The following is a 17047-nucleotide window of genomic DNA, read 5'->3' on the forward strand; positions in this document are numbered from 1 at the left end:
TGGCAAACAATTTGCTGAATACAGAGGGTGGTGAGGAAGACACAGGGAACCCTATATTTGCTCTCAATGGGATGGGAAGTGGTGAGAGTAGAAGTGCAGGAAATGAAACAGACCTGGTTGAGAGTGCTGTCAACTACGGTGGAAGGGAATCCACGGTTAAGTAAAAAGGAAGATATCTCGGAAGAACTGGTCTGGGAACAAGTTTGATGAAGCCAGAAAAAGTGAGAGAATCAGTTGGAATCCTGAGAGGAAACAGGGTGGGAGGTGTAGCTGTGGGAGTCTGTGGGTTTGAAATGGGTATTGGTCATTAACCTGTCCCCCGGGATGAGATAGAGATGACAAGAAAATGAAGGGGAGAGATGAAGTCCATGAAAGGGATAATGCAGCCAAGGTAAGGAAATATTTCATTTCTGTATGAGAGCAGGAAACAGCACCGATGTTCCATCATTGTACTGGAAGAAGAGGTGAGGAAGAGAGCCAGATTAGGACTGAAACAAGGACAAAGGGATATGCATCATTTGGAGCCACATGGCTTACCATAGTTATAATATAGTAAATATTGTGCAACACCTTTGATGCTTTCTAACTATGTTTAAATGTGATTTGCATTATTCTTGTTTTTGCATTATCCATGGAGTCACACTGTTCCATCAACCTGAGTCAGCTGTAACTGTGCTCATCACTATCTACCACGCCAAGTTTCCCAGCATATACAGACTTTATAATACTGCTCCCAGATTTCAGTCATTTGCAACAAGTAAAGTGAATAATGAGCATAAAACTGGCCCTTGGGGATGGCACTGTAAACCACCTCCCAAAAAAACAAACTTTCTGCTACTGAACTAACTTGCTATAAGCCACATTCAAGCAACTTGGGAGAAGTCAAGTTCACAAACACAAAATCACAGAGTTCATTTTAACTTCTCCCACTTGGTAGGACACTGACGGGATCAGATCAGGCTCTGGATTTATACCCTATCCAATTTTACCTTCCATTAACTCCAAGCAGGATATAAGACAGGCAGCCAATATAATCATGCCTGTTTCCCAGTGAGCAGATGAAATTCAATTTACCACTCCTCAGAATGATAAATTGACTGGACAGATTGGATCTAATCCTTTGGATTTAAAAGTGTTTATGTTGAAATCTACAGTCAGAAAGCAGCTCAAGCATTCCAGGCTACCAATTACAAACTCAGTTGCTTTGTGGATGATGAGCAACCAGATCCAAAAGCCCCATTGAAACTCAAAGGAAAACAAAGGCCTTGTGTGTTTCTGCCCACAAATTCTGCCAGTGTCCTTTTGGGCAAAAACTCCTGATTTAAATCAGTGGCTTTCATCTGTTTAAACAAAGTCATGACTGGGAACTGAATTATTTAGTTAGACTCACATTTGCTCACATAAGTAACCCTAATGCCAATCCAGAAAAAAAGTAACACTTAAATAATGGCTTATTAACTGCATAACATCATTTTCAGATCCCCCAGTGTTTTTATTTTGTCTTCATACCCAAAGTGAAAACTTCAAAATAAGTTGTTTTGTACACAAAACATTGCATACGACAAGTAATGTTGCCTGGGTTCTGTGGAATAAAATTGACTGCGTAAAGCTAAAATGTTTAATCTTATATGTAATATTTGTGGCAGAATCCAAAGGCCTGTCAACAATAATTACACATTACTCTGATCACAGGATTAATTAAGCTATATGCAAGTTAGTGAACAATAGAAATCAGATTTTGTCTGTCTAGAGCTTAATAAAAGGAGTGATTCAGAATAATCTACAGTTGCTCCATTCTGGAGTTGTTTATACAAAATAACTAAAAAAAAACTAATGCCACTAACATATGAAGAAGCAGGCCAGTGATTCAGATCAATGCAAACATTAAACCACATGGCCTTACACAAGGCACACAGTCCAACTCTGATGGCTTTATTACTGTGAATTATCTTTTGCTGCTTATGCAAGTAGTGTTTCCAAATTACATCTTGATAACTCACCTCTTTTAGATGATCCTTTGGTGAATGTTTTCATCTTGGAGTAAAATAAAAGAAAACATCAAATCTGAGCTACCGAGTGAGCAAGATCAGTGAAAAATTCCAACAAACCACTTTGGCTTGGGTTCCCATGCTGATTGAAGACAAGGCAAGACTCAAGTGACGTGTCAAGAGGCAATCTTCTGAAGCTGTCCTGGTGTAGTGAACAATGAGTCAGCAGAAATGGGGTCCAAATATCAGCAGGTGTATAATGGTTAGAGTTAAGCGATGCACTGCAGTGGGCTTGATTTAACTCAGCAATTGTGAACAATAGTCAAGAGGGCCCCCCCTCTCTGCCCCAAGTCAAGTTGAGTTTATTGTCATGTGCACAAGTACGATGAGGTAGAGGTACAATGAAAAACTTGCTTGCAGCAGCATCACAGACACATAAGTTCAGACAACACACAGAATATAAATTGTACATAAACTATTCAAGACAATGAAGAGAAAAAAAGAAACCCAGGGATGGCAGTCATGCCACACCTAAGCTCCCTGGATAAATTTTCAATCTATTGCAGGCCCATCAAGATTATTTCAGTGACCTTGACCCTGAAACCCCTCAGTGGGGTCAGAGATACAGTACATGCTTCAGCTGGAGTTCTAGCTTTCTGCTTCTGGCATTTAAAAGTCCTGAAATACCTATGAAGAATATATTTGACTTATTGCATGCTGAATACCCACTTTAATGGACACTGAAAAACCACAAGGAGAATTGCCTGTCAAAGGAAAGAAAAAAGTTAGAATTTGAATCCTAGATTGCTACTTTAACATGACCTGAGTTATAAGGAAAGGGAATATTTTAAAGTATTGCCAGAACACTGTTAAACTTTATTGATGTATCAGTGTCTAAAGCCAACAGCATGACTACTGCTTACAACAGCAGGATATGGGGAAGAAAGCCACAGGATTAAGAGCTGAGCATAGGAGGAGATATTATAAGCAGCACCAGGCATACCAGAATGAACCCACGAACCCAATTTTTCTTACTCAATCTCAAATGACTGAGATTCTTGTTGAACTCTGCTGATAGGATCATTTGTTTCGCCAGATAGTGAGCCTAGTGTTTCCTGGTATTCCTGGGTAGTCTCCCATACAGGTACTGGTCACACCTGACTCAGCTAGATCTCACATGGAGTATGACAAGAAGGCTGATCCCTTGTTCCCCATGAACTGGTGAAGTAACAGCACAAAATTATCTATATGCCGAACACCAAATGTAACAAGCTAAAGAAGAAGGTAACCAAAGTATCAGACAGAGTGAAGTTTCTTGACAGACGTCTTGAATTTGTTTTTGCATCAGAATGTATCCTTGTTCTCTTTTCCTAATGTCTGAAGAAAAGCAGACTATTTTTGTGGTTATATTCCCCACTTAGATTCTGATCTAACTCCATGAATGAGAATCAAAGTGACATAGAAGGCAGACACTCAGCCCACTGAATTTTCTTAGTATAGCAAGCAATCTCTCTCTCTCTCTCTCTTTCTCATATTTATCCAATTCTCATCTTAAATACTGCATTTTTTTTCATGTTTGGTGCTCAGCATTCTTAACACTGGGGATCAATCTTGTAGCCATTCTCTGATCACTTCAAAGGTATGAAACCTTTACTTGTGCTTCAGAGGCAAGAACTGAAGATGGTATTCCAGATGTGCCTGCACCAGAACACTGCAGCTTCAGCAAAGTGGCCACACACTCTGGTAGCTGGGGAATTCCAGCACCTTGGTTATTTTGACTTTCAGTTTGCATGGTTAATTTAAAGTATATAGTAATTTCTGAAGCCCCTTCGGTTAGCCAGTTCAAAACAATTAAGAAAATCTTCATTTTTTTTCCTCCACTGTAGAATAAATTAATCTGCTTTAATTCTGTCTGCATGTAAATATTGTCCAGGTCCTTCTGGGCCACAATATTAATACGGACAGAAGCCAAACCAAGGATCTTTAATGAGCAACAGAAGAATAGGAAACCATTGCTACAAAGCTACAACACCATTCAGGTCAAGACTTGCAGGATTAGTTTTTTATCTGTTACTTCTGAAGCTCCTGCACTCGTGATAGGTATCTGTTGAGCCAACTGATTCACACTTGTGATACAGACTGCCTGCTGCTTGCAACATTGACCACCATTGACAATGACTAGAGTTTCCTTTGCTTGGTTTGTGGTTTTCTGAGATGTTGAAACCCTTTCTGCAGCCCTTGGTCCTGTCCAAAAACATTGACATCATTTTCTCACCTCCTCCTCCCCACCCAATGTCTTTGTGTGATCACCATTATGTCAAGCCATTAAGTGAACTTGTTTATTATCCTGCACAGTCATTGGGAGTCATTGCGCAGTTGGTGGGAGCCTAAACTGCTTGTGTTTCAGGAAAATTCTCTTGTGTAGCTCACAAATTTTTTTTATTTTATTAAATAAAAACCTATGGGCAGAGGGCTAATTTAGCCTTCATTACAGACGTCAATATAATCAGAACAAGTGAAAATTAAATCTTCCCCAAATTGCATAAAATTTCACATAAATGTGCTGCACATAAGAAATTCTGCAACAGAAGAAATCAAGAAGTGTGACTTTGGAAAGTCCAGATGTGACTCTGGGCATTTACTCACTTTTGTATCCAGAGGTTTGATGCATGCCTAATCTGAAGTGATCACCTTCTGGCACTCTGCACTCAAAATAAAAACAAAAATTGCTGGAAATGCTCAGCAGGACAGGCAGCATTGTGGAGAAAGAAACAGAGTAAAAGTTTCAGGTTAACTACCTTCCAGCAAAGGTCTGAAATAAGAACAGTAAATGCTGGAAACACTCAGCAAACCAGACAACATCTGTGGAAAAAGAAACAGATTTAACATTTCAGGTTGATGACCCTTCCATCAGAACTGAGAAAGAGGGACAAAAAGGATAGTTTTTAGCATCTGTAATTTTTTTCTTGATTTCCAACAAAGGCCATTAACCGGAAATGATAATTCTGTTTTCTCTCTCCACAGACGCTGCCTAACCAACTGAGGATTTCCGGCACCTTCTGTTTTTATTTTGGATTTCCAGCATCTGCAGCATTTTGCTTTTGGAGGAAGACAGTTAAGTTTACCTACTGTTAGTTTGTCTGTCAGTATCTGAGCTGGTGTTACAAAGCCAGAGAGTGAAAGATGGCCAAAAACAAGAGCCCAGTTGAATCAATCATCCAGCATAGCAGGAACACAAAACTTTTACACATCACGTACATAGGAAACTGCAGCACTTCAGCTTGGCGACTTTGTAAACAGTGGGAGATCCTGTCCAAGGCCCGAGTTTTCTTTTATTTCTCTCACCAGAGGTTTGACAGTCTAAAACTAATGTGTGCTGAAATTGCCATTAAAAAATACAACCAGAAAACAAAAGAAAACTCTAACAGTATTAAAAATATTGTTGAGAGAGGGAATCTCCAGTCAAAGCACAGGAGATTTAGTATCTTAATTTTTTTTAAATGTGATAATGGAGTTTTCAGGGCTTTCTACAATGTTGCTGGCCACCTGATACCTGTGACAGCTGGTGAGCCTGGGGGCTGGCCCTCAGTGGCTTTCAAGGCCATTCAGGCATGGAACTGGCCACCTACAACTGGAAAGGTCACTGATCACAAGGTTATACAGCACAAGGCAACATACATACCAATACAAATTAGTCTGGGATCAATGCTAATATTTAGATCTGGGGAGCAATCAGTGATTATCTAATAATATCATCTTGATGATGGCTAAGCTAATACTTTATTCAGAACGCAACATACATTTTGATTAGTTCAATGTTACTGGTAACAAATTATAGAAACACTGAAATTCTATTGGCCCTCTCCAATAGTATAATGTATGGTACTTATAACTCTGACAGTTGATCAGAGTTACACACTGCCATCCCTCCCCCACCTACTTCACAGTCTGGAATAACCAATATTCTGCTTTTCAAAGTCATGAGTGAGCTCCTGTGAGGCGCAAGATAAATTCTGTATCTAAAGCAATTCCCTGGAGAGTCTTGCTATCTCTCGAGAGCTTAGCCAGATATCAGGTGCAGCAAAACTAGTCTTCACACCATAAGGGTCTAAAGATTCAATTTTGAAGGGAATGTCAAATGCAGGATTATGTACCTAAGGAAGAACTGCAGAATAAACCCAAAAACCTGAAGTCATCATGACTTCGGTATTTACCTATGATGTGAGAATATACGTTTTTGTATCCTCATTGTGCAGGCTGGAACCAAAATTCTTGCATTTATATTTGATGATATGAAAGAACTGAGGTAAAATATTATGTTTAAATTAATGAGCAATTACAAACTGAAGTGTTTATCTACACACTGCTTTGCTTTTCACTTCAAGGAAGAACTTGTACAAGTTATTTGCCAGTTTCTAACATGTGTTGTGAAATTGTGTGGTACGTTCAGTGATTTTTGTAGTAAGTCAAATGGGAGTCCACTGGAATAGTCATAAACTGAGCTAAGTGCCACTTATATTCCGACAATTCCATTGTGGTCTTGACAGGGTGGAGCGTTTACTTGACTCTGTAAGGCCATTATTCTGATGGGGTAAGGGTATGGGCAGGGGCAAAGCCAGGTCTCCCCAGAGCAAGTATCCCTGCTAATAGGCCTTCACTTGTGAACTGTAATGGACTTCTATCAGTTTAGGTTTTTCATTCCAATCAGCAGTCCCTCCCACTAAAATAAGAATGATATAAAGAGCTTCCCTGAGTTAGCACAATAACCTCATCATTACAGTTTGCCCAGACTGTTCAGTGTAGTGAAAATCCAGCATCTTTCTCCTTTGATTTAATGCAGCTATAAAATGTTGGATAAATTTATTGATGAATAACCTTAACACAATAATAAGAATTGCCTTATTACTCAATTTCTGAATGCCTGTTAATTTTCTCTTCTAGGGGCACTAAAAATGTGGGGACAGGAATATGTCCTGCTACTCCCAAATTATTTACTTGTTTATAAACATGTTTTGTGACTGTTTTTATTCAGTCTATTAAGTTTTTATAAATGAAAACAAATCTATACATCTTTAGTCTGCCTTTATGATTCAGGATTTGTCTAATACTATGAAAGCCAATCCATCTAATCAATCCTTAAACCCTATGGATCATTGCAGGGAGATGTTTTTAAATTATCGAGTTTTATTGAACTACAAAAATCTAACACTGCACTACATTTTGTACCAAGATTCAGATTGCATTTATATGTATTTGTATAACAGTATATAGAGATTCAATTTTCCCACTTCAGGTATTACAACAATCTTAGGTCAAAAATGAGTCAGGAGTAATCATACCAGAATTGTGCCCAAAGGCAATAAGACTATTTATAGTTTTAGGTCAGCTGAGATATCTCATTGAAAGTCCACGTAGAACACTGCACAAAGATGGAAATAGTAGTCCATTTTTGCTCATATTTTATATAATATGATTGGGAGGAAAGGCCACATAAAAATGGCTTTGATGCAGACAGGTGTAATTTTTATTTTCTTTCTGGCATTTTCCTTTCCAGATTTCTGCTAACTATCAAAGTTTGTTTGATACATTTTAAAAAAATAACATCTTGCTTTGTGATTATACACTACATAAGAGACAGCCTCCAACTATTCAGTCAAATGATTTGAAGGAAAAAAATCCCCATAACCAATGTTTCTGTGGTCATCACAGCTCCCCACAGAGCAGAAAATTTGATTTAATGCATGCTATCTGCTATGTGGACAAGTAGGGAATGGAAAACCAAGAGGGTGTTAATTGCCTAGATAAGGAGCAACTCTTTCCACTGACTGGAGTGTCAGTGGCCAGAGGACACAGAATCAAACGCAGAGGGAGTTGAGACTTTTTAGTGCAGTGAGCTGTTTCTTTTCTGCAATGCACTACTTGAAAAAGTGGTGGAAGCAAGTGCGATAATAACCACCAAAAGGAAATTGGCTCAATATTTTTAAAAGTGAAAACAAAGCCATATGTTTATGATCCAGGATTTGCCAACATTCCCGTTTTAGTATAGTGAAAACCAATCCATTCTAATGAACCGTTAAATCCTAAGGCTCATCACCGGGAGAAAACAAGGCAATCAGATTGTTTCTTCTGTCCTGTCATCACAGTCATGGATCCTTCCACGGGTAGTTACAATGGTATTGGTATATTCAGTGAATGGCAACAACAGGTTCATCAGTCTAAAAGTCTCCCAGAAACTGCCTTGGCCCTATAATGGTATTAATTACATAGGCCCCTTAAAGAGCTAAAATACACCCAAAGGGCCGTATGACCTCTTCTCAACTTCCATCAAATTGAATGGGCAATTTGGGGGTATGAAAGTCAGCAAGAGACCAAAGGCACGAAGAGAGTCCAAAATGGATGAGAAAGCAGATTCGGATTGCCACAGGAGATAAATTTCCTGCAAGGATCTACAAGGTCAAGCATGATGTGCAACAGTGCATCCACCACAGATGAGACACTCCCATACACCAAACATTTTCAACCCCAGGGACCCAACTTACTGGTTCAATAAAAAAAGCTCAAGATATATCTTAGAGGACAGTGTTACAAAGAGAACGTTATATTATTGACCTGTCCAGTGAATTGTTTTTCTTCACCAAAATCATGTCACTAATTTGCAGCAACACTGGGTGGTTTAAGATGTCATATTATCTGAGCATCATCGGTTCTAGAGGTGGTACTTGGGAGAGAAAGCCAAAAGCTGGGCTCAAACAGTAGTTCCTTGAGTCAGAAGGGCCTCACTGGTGTATTGCTTCCCCAAACACCATTCCCAACCACAAATTCCTCTCAAATTCCAGATTCCACTCCCCCCTCCAATCCCATAGCCACATCCAACTTTCAGACTCCTGGACAGAACCAGAGACCCCTCAGAGATCCCCAGAGACCTTCTCAGGATCCCATTCGGAATCCCACACATATGAAATGCTAAACTGAACTCAGGTCCACCTGATTAGGCAGAAGGAAAAAAATCTTATTGTACTACTTGAATACCAATCGCGAGGATTCTGGACCAAATATCTCCCTCAACCAGCAAAACTGGTAAAACAAATTCTTCCAATTAGTCTTCTGTGGCATCATTTTGTGTGTGAAATTGGCTTCCTTGTTTACTTATGTAGCAACAGTGACTGGACTTCAGTGTCAACTGCAGCTCAGGTGATTACACACGCAAGTCAAAACATTCTGGTTCAACCCATTCTGAAAACATGAATACAAAAGTCTAGGCTGAGGCTCCAGTGCTGGACTGAGGGAGTGCTACACAGTTGGAGGTATTGCCTTTTGTTTTTTCATGGTGAGGATGGAAAAGATCTTGAGCTGGATCATTCACACTGCAGACTTGTAGTCACAGGAGTAGCCACCAATACTTTACTCCAGCTCAGAAAGTAACAAAGACCTTCGGCGATCAACAAACCACTGATCTTCTACCCACTGATGAATCAGATCCCTTGCCACATCACTGGGAGCTTTATGGAGTTTATTGAGTTTTAGTCTCAGCATAGAGGATATTCATGTATTTTAAAAGGGGGCAAAAGCTGGCTGAGCAATTTTTGTAGGCTATTGAATCCCAGATGACTGAAATGTAAAACCTCGGTGTCTTTATTTGAGATGGAGGATTAGTATGAGGACACTCTCCTCCCCTGACAAAAGGATGTAGTCAGTTTCCCTATCATCCACTTGGAGAACCAAGCATTGTAAGTCATCAGTGCATGCAGGGACTGGTCACATAACTTCCCTTGCAGAGCCGACTAGAGGCCCAACCTACTGATCTCTATCAGGAGTTTGGCAGGCAAGTCACAACTACATACCACGTATGAATCATGGGAGTCCAGCCCCTCACCAAACTATTCCAAATAAATGCAAGGGAAGCCTTCTGGCCAATATTTAACCCTGAACCAACAATCAATAAAACAGATTACAGTGTTAGTGGAGGCGTGTTATGTGCAAATTTCTCAACACATTTTGTAAGTTACAGCCGTGACTACCTTTCAACAATATTTCACTGGGTTTGTTTACTTGAAAATGTTTTAAGACATCCTGGAGACATGATAAGGTGCTGAGAAAATGCAAGTTCTTTTGTTCTGTTAACTTGCATCAGGACCCTTCCTTCTAACCACAACACAGGATAGAAATGTTGGACAAATGTGTTTCAAACTCTGGATTAAATCTAAAAAAAATGCTACAGTTATCTATTAAGCATGTGGAAACACACATTAATAAGAAGCATCTCAGATAGTTTTGACAGAGCCACCATACGATCTGGAAAATTCCACAATTTATCGCAGTGTGGACAGATGCAACTTCAGTTGCTGCCAGCAATCAATGTCCATGACAGATTAAAAGTAAAAGAATAGCTATCACTTTAAAAGTGGTCAGTATCTTGCACTATTTAATGTTATAACTCTAAAATGTATTATGAAATCAATAACTCCTTTCAACAAAAAACTGAAATGGTTGCTTACTTGATATAAAGTGTGTATGTGATTACCTTAGAGAGCTATTAATACAATACTGCAATAAAATAACATTAATAACTGGAAAGGCATGCATTAGCTAATACTTTGTTTTGAAAACAAGTTCTTTCAATGCTTAAAAAGAAGCACCAAGCTATATTTTCTATGAAGGTAATTTCAATTGCTACCCCTCCCCCAATTATGTAGTTTGACACTCATATTTGTATGACTTTTATGCAGATATTTTTACCATCTCCCTTCCAAAAGGCATCAGCTCATACAGAGATTCTGATTCACAGGTACTATGTTTCCTCCAATCCTTCATTTAATTAGCCATTCAGCAGTCAATTCTGGTAGTTATTTTGGCCACAGGAAAGTCTGACTCCTAAATCCAAGTCAGCTGTTTCGAGTGCAGATTCTACCAATCACAAGCAGTAAAGATAACTGAGTTTTCCATCCACGTGGAAGTTTAGAAAATTGCAACAACCATGCTGAAATTAACTAACTGAGCAAAAACCCATTCTAATAGATAGTTGTGTGTCACACTAGGTTTATCAACACAGCAATCTCTATTTTATTGTATAATTGGTGCATTCAGATTGGATAGCAGCAAATAGTAGTAGCTAAAATGAAAATTAACCCTCTGTGTTTTGAAGATATATCTACCAAAAGACATAGCTCAGCACATCATAGAAACCAGCCTCCCCTCCACGGACTCTGTCTATACTTCTCACTGCCTCGGTAAAGCAGCCAGCATAATCAAAGACCCCACCCACCCCAGACAGAAGATACAAAAGCCTGAAAGCACGTACCACCAGGTTCAAGGACAGCTTCTACCCTGCTGTTATAAGACTATTGAATGGTTCCCTAGTACAATAAGATGGACTCTTGGCCTCACAGTCTACCTTGTTATAACCTCGCACCTTATTGTCTACCTGCGCTGTACTTTCTTTGTAACTGTGACACTTTACTTTGCATTCTGTATTGTTTTACCTTGTACTATCTCAATGCACTGTGCAATGAATTGATCTGTATGAACTGTATGCAAGACAAGTTTTTCGCTGTACTGTGGTACAAGTGACAATAATAAACCAATTCCAATATTTTAACTTCTGATGCTTTTCAAATTTGCAAGTGTAGTTTGTGATATTTTTCCATTTATCTGAGATTATCAGTCACCAAACTATTGAGATCAATTCTCAAATGACTAAACTAAGCTTGTCTCTATCACTATTTAACTTTCTGAACGTTTACTTGTTGGCATCCTGTACTGAGAATGGTGAGATTCTAGCCTCTCTTGCCATCACAGCATAACTTAAATTTGCTTCATTGGATGTTCACTTTATTTCCATTTTATATAACACTTGATATGTTACATAACTTTGTTCCATTATATATTTTATATAACTTTGATGAACAGTTTTTGAAATGTTAACTGCTTTCTCTTTGCACAGATGCTGCTTGACTGGCAGAGTTCTTCCAGCACTTTTGTTTTTGTTTTATATAACACTTGTTAGTCTTCCAATATTTTCTAAAGAGCATGAAAGAAAATGACTCCACAACATGATGCTGTTGTTAGAATAACCTCCTTAGAAAGATTCACCTACTAACATCCCTATTCAGATCAGTTCAGGTTAGTGAATTGCTGTCCTGCATCACCCATTCTTAAGACTGTCCCACCACTACTAAGCTCATTAATACTTCACTCCTCCTTGTGTGCAAATCAAAAACAATTGTAGATGCTGGAAATCAGGTCATAAAGTCAGGTAGCATCTATGGAAAGAGAAACAGTCAACGTTTTGGGTCTGCCATCCTTCCTCAAAACCAGTTTTGAGTTTTTCCAACATTCCTCATTTTGTATCTACCCCCCTGCCACCCCCCACCCTGTAATCACTATGTTTCTCCTTTAGTTTATGTTACAATTTTAGGCCAATCCTATTACTTTTTACTTATTTTCACAGAAAATAGTTTCGTTAGGCTAATCCCCATCTCCCTCAATCCTCTATTTATCCTCAGGCATTTGAGAACGAATGTCACAGTTTTCTTGCTCCAGTATCATTCGGCATGTGTTGAAGGTTAGGATTTATTAAACTGTAAAGACCCTGCTGTCAGACTATATTTCTAAAACTGGTCATGTCTATTCGCTTAATACAAAATTACACTGAAGAATGCACCAGGAAAGTGTACAGTTATTGATTTGTACAACGGTTTAAACTCTCAGAATTCATCTCATGTCTGAAATCCTTTTCAGAATTAGTTAATTAAACCTTTAATGGTTGAAATGAAAGTATTAATTTGCTTCCACTGTCTAAGCAGGCAAAAGTCAAGAGGCAGAGGGGGTATCATCAGAACTGTGAGACCAAACGCATCCAGCAGAGGTGGGGTAATTAGCAACTGTGAAAGTATTCTTCGCTTCTCTGCCCAGAAGAATCAGGACATGTTTGATGAGAATGACCAAGGAACTAATTAATGGCAAACTTAAAGTGTTCCTGGATTAGAAGTCCCACCATGCCTGAAGGAAAAAGGAACAGCTCTACAGGCAACTAAAGGCTGGTGTCCAACAGAAATACTAAAGAGAAGATAATGGGTGGAATGAGCACAGGAGGCCCAGCAACTCACTGATAACCTTCACATTAACACAGATTCTTCAGCACTGTCAAGACCATCCATGGCACAAGTACCAAAGGCTTCACCCTTGTCAAAGCCAAGAAAAGAGATGACTTCATCAAGTACTGAGAGGCAGTCAGCAACCAAAGAAGGAACACTTCAAAGACTTCCTTAACAACAAATCTATCATTGGCATGAATGCCCTTTACTCCACCCCATAGAAACCTATTGGGTCCAATCTTCCTGCCACTCTTGCCAATTAAACATTTATCTGCTACCAACCAACTCCAATAGTAAGGATTCATGGTAAGACCCTGGAAAATGTGGACCACATCTTAGATCTTGGGAGCCAACTTTCAGACAAAACAGATATTAATAATGAAACTCTCCATTGACTTCAGTGTTCCAGCACAGCCTGTGACCAACTGAGGAAAAGGATGTTTCCAGATCTCCATGTCAAACTACATATAACTGGCTTAGAAAGGTACTGCCAAAATTCCCTGCCAAATCCTCTAAATCAACAAGAAAGACAAGCAAACCAACTTCACTGTCTGCTCCCAGCCCAACATCCTATGCATTGGGGCACTCAATGCACTCAATACGCTCCATTGGACAGCCCACATCATTCACACGCCTGACACCAGGTCCCTAAACAGGCACTTTATTCTGAGCTCTGTCACCATAAGGCATTATCAGCAGGTGGACAATGGAAAAGATACAAGGATGTGCTCAAATTCTCGCTGAAAATATGCAGCATTTTTATTGTCCCTTTGGAATCCTGGACTATGACCCCTCAATGAGGAGAAGGAGCATTAGGACTGGAATTAGAACCCCCAGTTCAAACATTATGAGCACCGGCACAAACGGTGGAAGGAGTGCACCATCTCACCAAATCACCAATCCACCTGTCCCATCAGACACCTCCTGCCTCATCTGTGGCAGGGTCTGTAGGAATCACATTGGTTTCATTGGCCACTTAAGAATCCACAGAACCAGAGCAGAAACAAGTAGTCCTCAATCCCCAGAGTCTACCTGAGAAGAAGGAGGAAAAGAAGAAGAAGAAGGTGGTAACTCTCTCTGTGGAGGCTTATCTCAGTACAACAAAGTGGATATGATCTGTAAAAGTAGGGAAACACCACAAAACATGTGATTCTATGCCTTTCTATAATAATTCAGATCCAAAGTAAATCATCACATGAAATGTTCTTCCTTCAGGTCAATCCAGATGCTTCCACAACAGTCAGATTATTAGACTATGAGCTATTTCTACTGGGTGAACAGCTGCCCTTTTGCAACAACTGACATGTAACACTTAACTCACTTTGAAATAGATTGGCTGTCTTCAACCTAGTAGCTTGGCGCCAATATCAGATTGCAAGCCCATATGCATCAGCATCTCAAAGTCATGAGAGAATTATTGACACAATTAACCTGTAACTATAACCAATTAACAGCTTTGCGCAAAACTAACCGTCTGTCTACTCCTGAAAGTATATTGATCACTAGATGGATTCTGCTTCCTTTTACTCACTGTCCCTTTTCAAAGGCAAAAGAATGATTTTTAGCATTGAGGGCATGTACAGGAACTTAAATTTAATCACTTTTGGAAGGACAATTTAAACAGACAGATATCATAGGCACACGGATGAGACCTCAATATACTGAATGATTGTAGAGCAAAAGGTTAGCATTGTCCGCCTTCATTTGTACACAATCCTGATTCAAATGCCATTTTACAATACATTGATCTGCAGTTGCATGGGAAAGTGCAGTGAGAAAGGGAGAGAATGCTGTTGGAGATGGAAGAGTGAGGCAGGGAGATGCAGAATGAATAGTCCATTCCAATGCAAAAAGAACAGGGGACCATGTGTCTGGTGGTGGCATCTCATTGAAGGTATTCATTGAATATGGCAGCTGATGGGATAGAAGGTGAGAATAGGGGGAACCCTGTCTTGCCCTGAGTTGGAGAAGAGAACCATAGAAAACCGAACAACATATGATGAGAGCCCTGTCGACTATGATAAAGGAGAGGACATATTCAAGGAGAAAAGAAGATATTTTGGAAGCACCAGTGCGGAAGAATCTCATTGTGACAGACGTGGAGAAACCGGGAGAATGGAATACAGGAAGCATTCCAAAGTAACATTTGCCAGTAATGTTTTTGGCAATGTGTCAATGACAGTGAAAGATTTTGTTCGAGAAATAGATACACTTTCTTTACATAATTTTTTAATTTCAGTAACAGAAAACGTAAATGACTTGTAAAGTACTAAGTGGAGCTATTTTGACAATATTGCTACTAATACAAGTCATTGTTTTCCCAACTATTTTAATTCTGCTGCATAGGCCATCATGTGACTCAGTGTTCCAAAGAAATAATGATCTGAAGCAGCAGGGTAACTCTTCCCAATTATAGCAACTGGAATTCAATTTGACTAATTGCAAGATGGCACAATTTTACCTTTGTTTTAATTCTGAGGAAGAGTCATCAGCCTGAGACATTAACTCCATTTCTTCACAGACACTGCCTGATCTGCTAATGGTTTCCATCATTTTCTGATTTTTATCCCACTCTTTCCTTATCTTTGTTTATTTTTCCCTTCCAACTCTTAGTAGTTTTGCATCAATGCCAATACCTAACACAATACCACCATCCATCCCCCACACCCGCCCCTCTAATTTAAATGCCCGATAAAATTATAACGGTTGCAAAACTTTAACTGCATTTTAACATATTCTGGAAGTAGGCAGGTGGTAAGAGCATCAGGAGTAAAGCGTTCAATTTGTGTAACCTTCTGCAAAAAGGTCTTTCCTGATCTTATCCTCTCCCATTTAATTCATGCTGTCACTCTGTTTCCTTTCTGCGGACTAACTCTATAAGATTAAACCTACTGCAGCACTCAAAGTGCCAAGCATACCAAAAGCTGCTTAGGAAATTCGACTGAGATTTAGCAAACTCAATGATAAATTAGGTTTGACAGTGTCCTGTGGATTTTCCCTTGGGAATTCCAACAGGCACCTTCTGTGAGGGATCCAACAACAATCATCATGAGATCTCAGCAGCCAATCAGGTGGAAGAGTTCTCACCTGCAGCAAATCAAGAAGCTTAAGGCACAAAAACAGGATCAAGTTAGAAACTGAAATATAGGTCCACCCTGGGTTATGAATGCTTCGTACATAGGGACGAGCGTTTGGGGGAGCGGCGGGGTGGATGGGGATAGATTTGGTATCTTCTGCAGAGCAGCAGGCATCTTCTGCCAGATAGGAACAGGGCATTTCTGCATGCTTTCTCTCCCCAACAGCGCCCCAGCCCCCAAGCTGCAACTTGGTGGAACCAAGCAGAGCTGGGAGTGCTGAGCAGACTCGCTCACTCACTCACTGGGTCAGTGAGGCCAACTGGCGGCTGCTCTTCCTGTGCCTGTTTGCTCTCCTGTCACAACTGTTTCTGCGATCCTCTCCCACACACTGTTTTTGTTCACTTCCAACTTACAGACAGTTTGGGTGATGAACAGTTCTCAGGAATGGAATCCTGTCGTAACCTGGGGAATTTCTATATCATAAGCAAGCTTTAAAACAATGAACGAAAAATAATTGATACTACTTCTGAAGAATTTCCAAATGTTCGACAGAGGGAAAGAACCCAGAAACAAAATAATGTAGATGCTGGGATTTGCAATAAAACAAAAATTCCTGCAAATACATAGCAGGTTAGGCAGGAGGACTGAGAAATTGAGTTAACTTTTCAGATTGCTGATCTGTCATCAGAATTTGGTAAATTGATTTATTATTGTGACACGTACTGACGTACATGTTTTGCATGTTATCCATACAGATTATTTCATCACATCAGTGCAGAGAAGTACTACAATGGAAAAGCAAAAACAGAATGCAGAATATAGTGTTACAGTTACAGAGAGAGTGCAATGCAGGCAGACAATAACGTGCAAGGCCATGATGACGTAGATA

Source organism: Pristis pectinata, chromosome 25 (genome assembly GCF_009764475.1).
Source record: "Pristis pectinata isolate sPriPec2 chromosome 25, sPriPec2.1.pri, whole genome shotgun sequence".
Lineage (NCBI taxonomy): Eukaryota > Metazoa > Chordata > Chondrichthyes > Rhinopristiformes > Pristidae > Pristis > Pristis pectinata.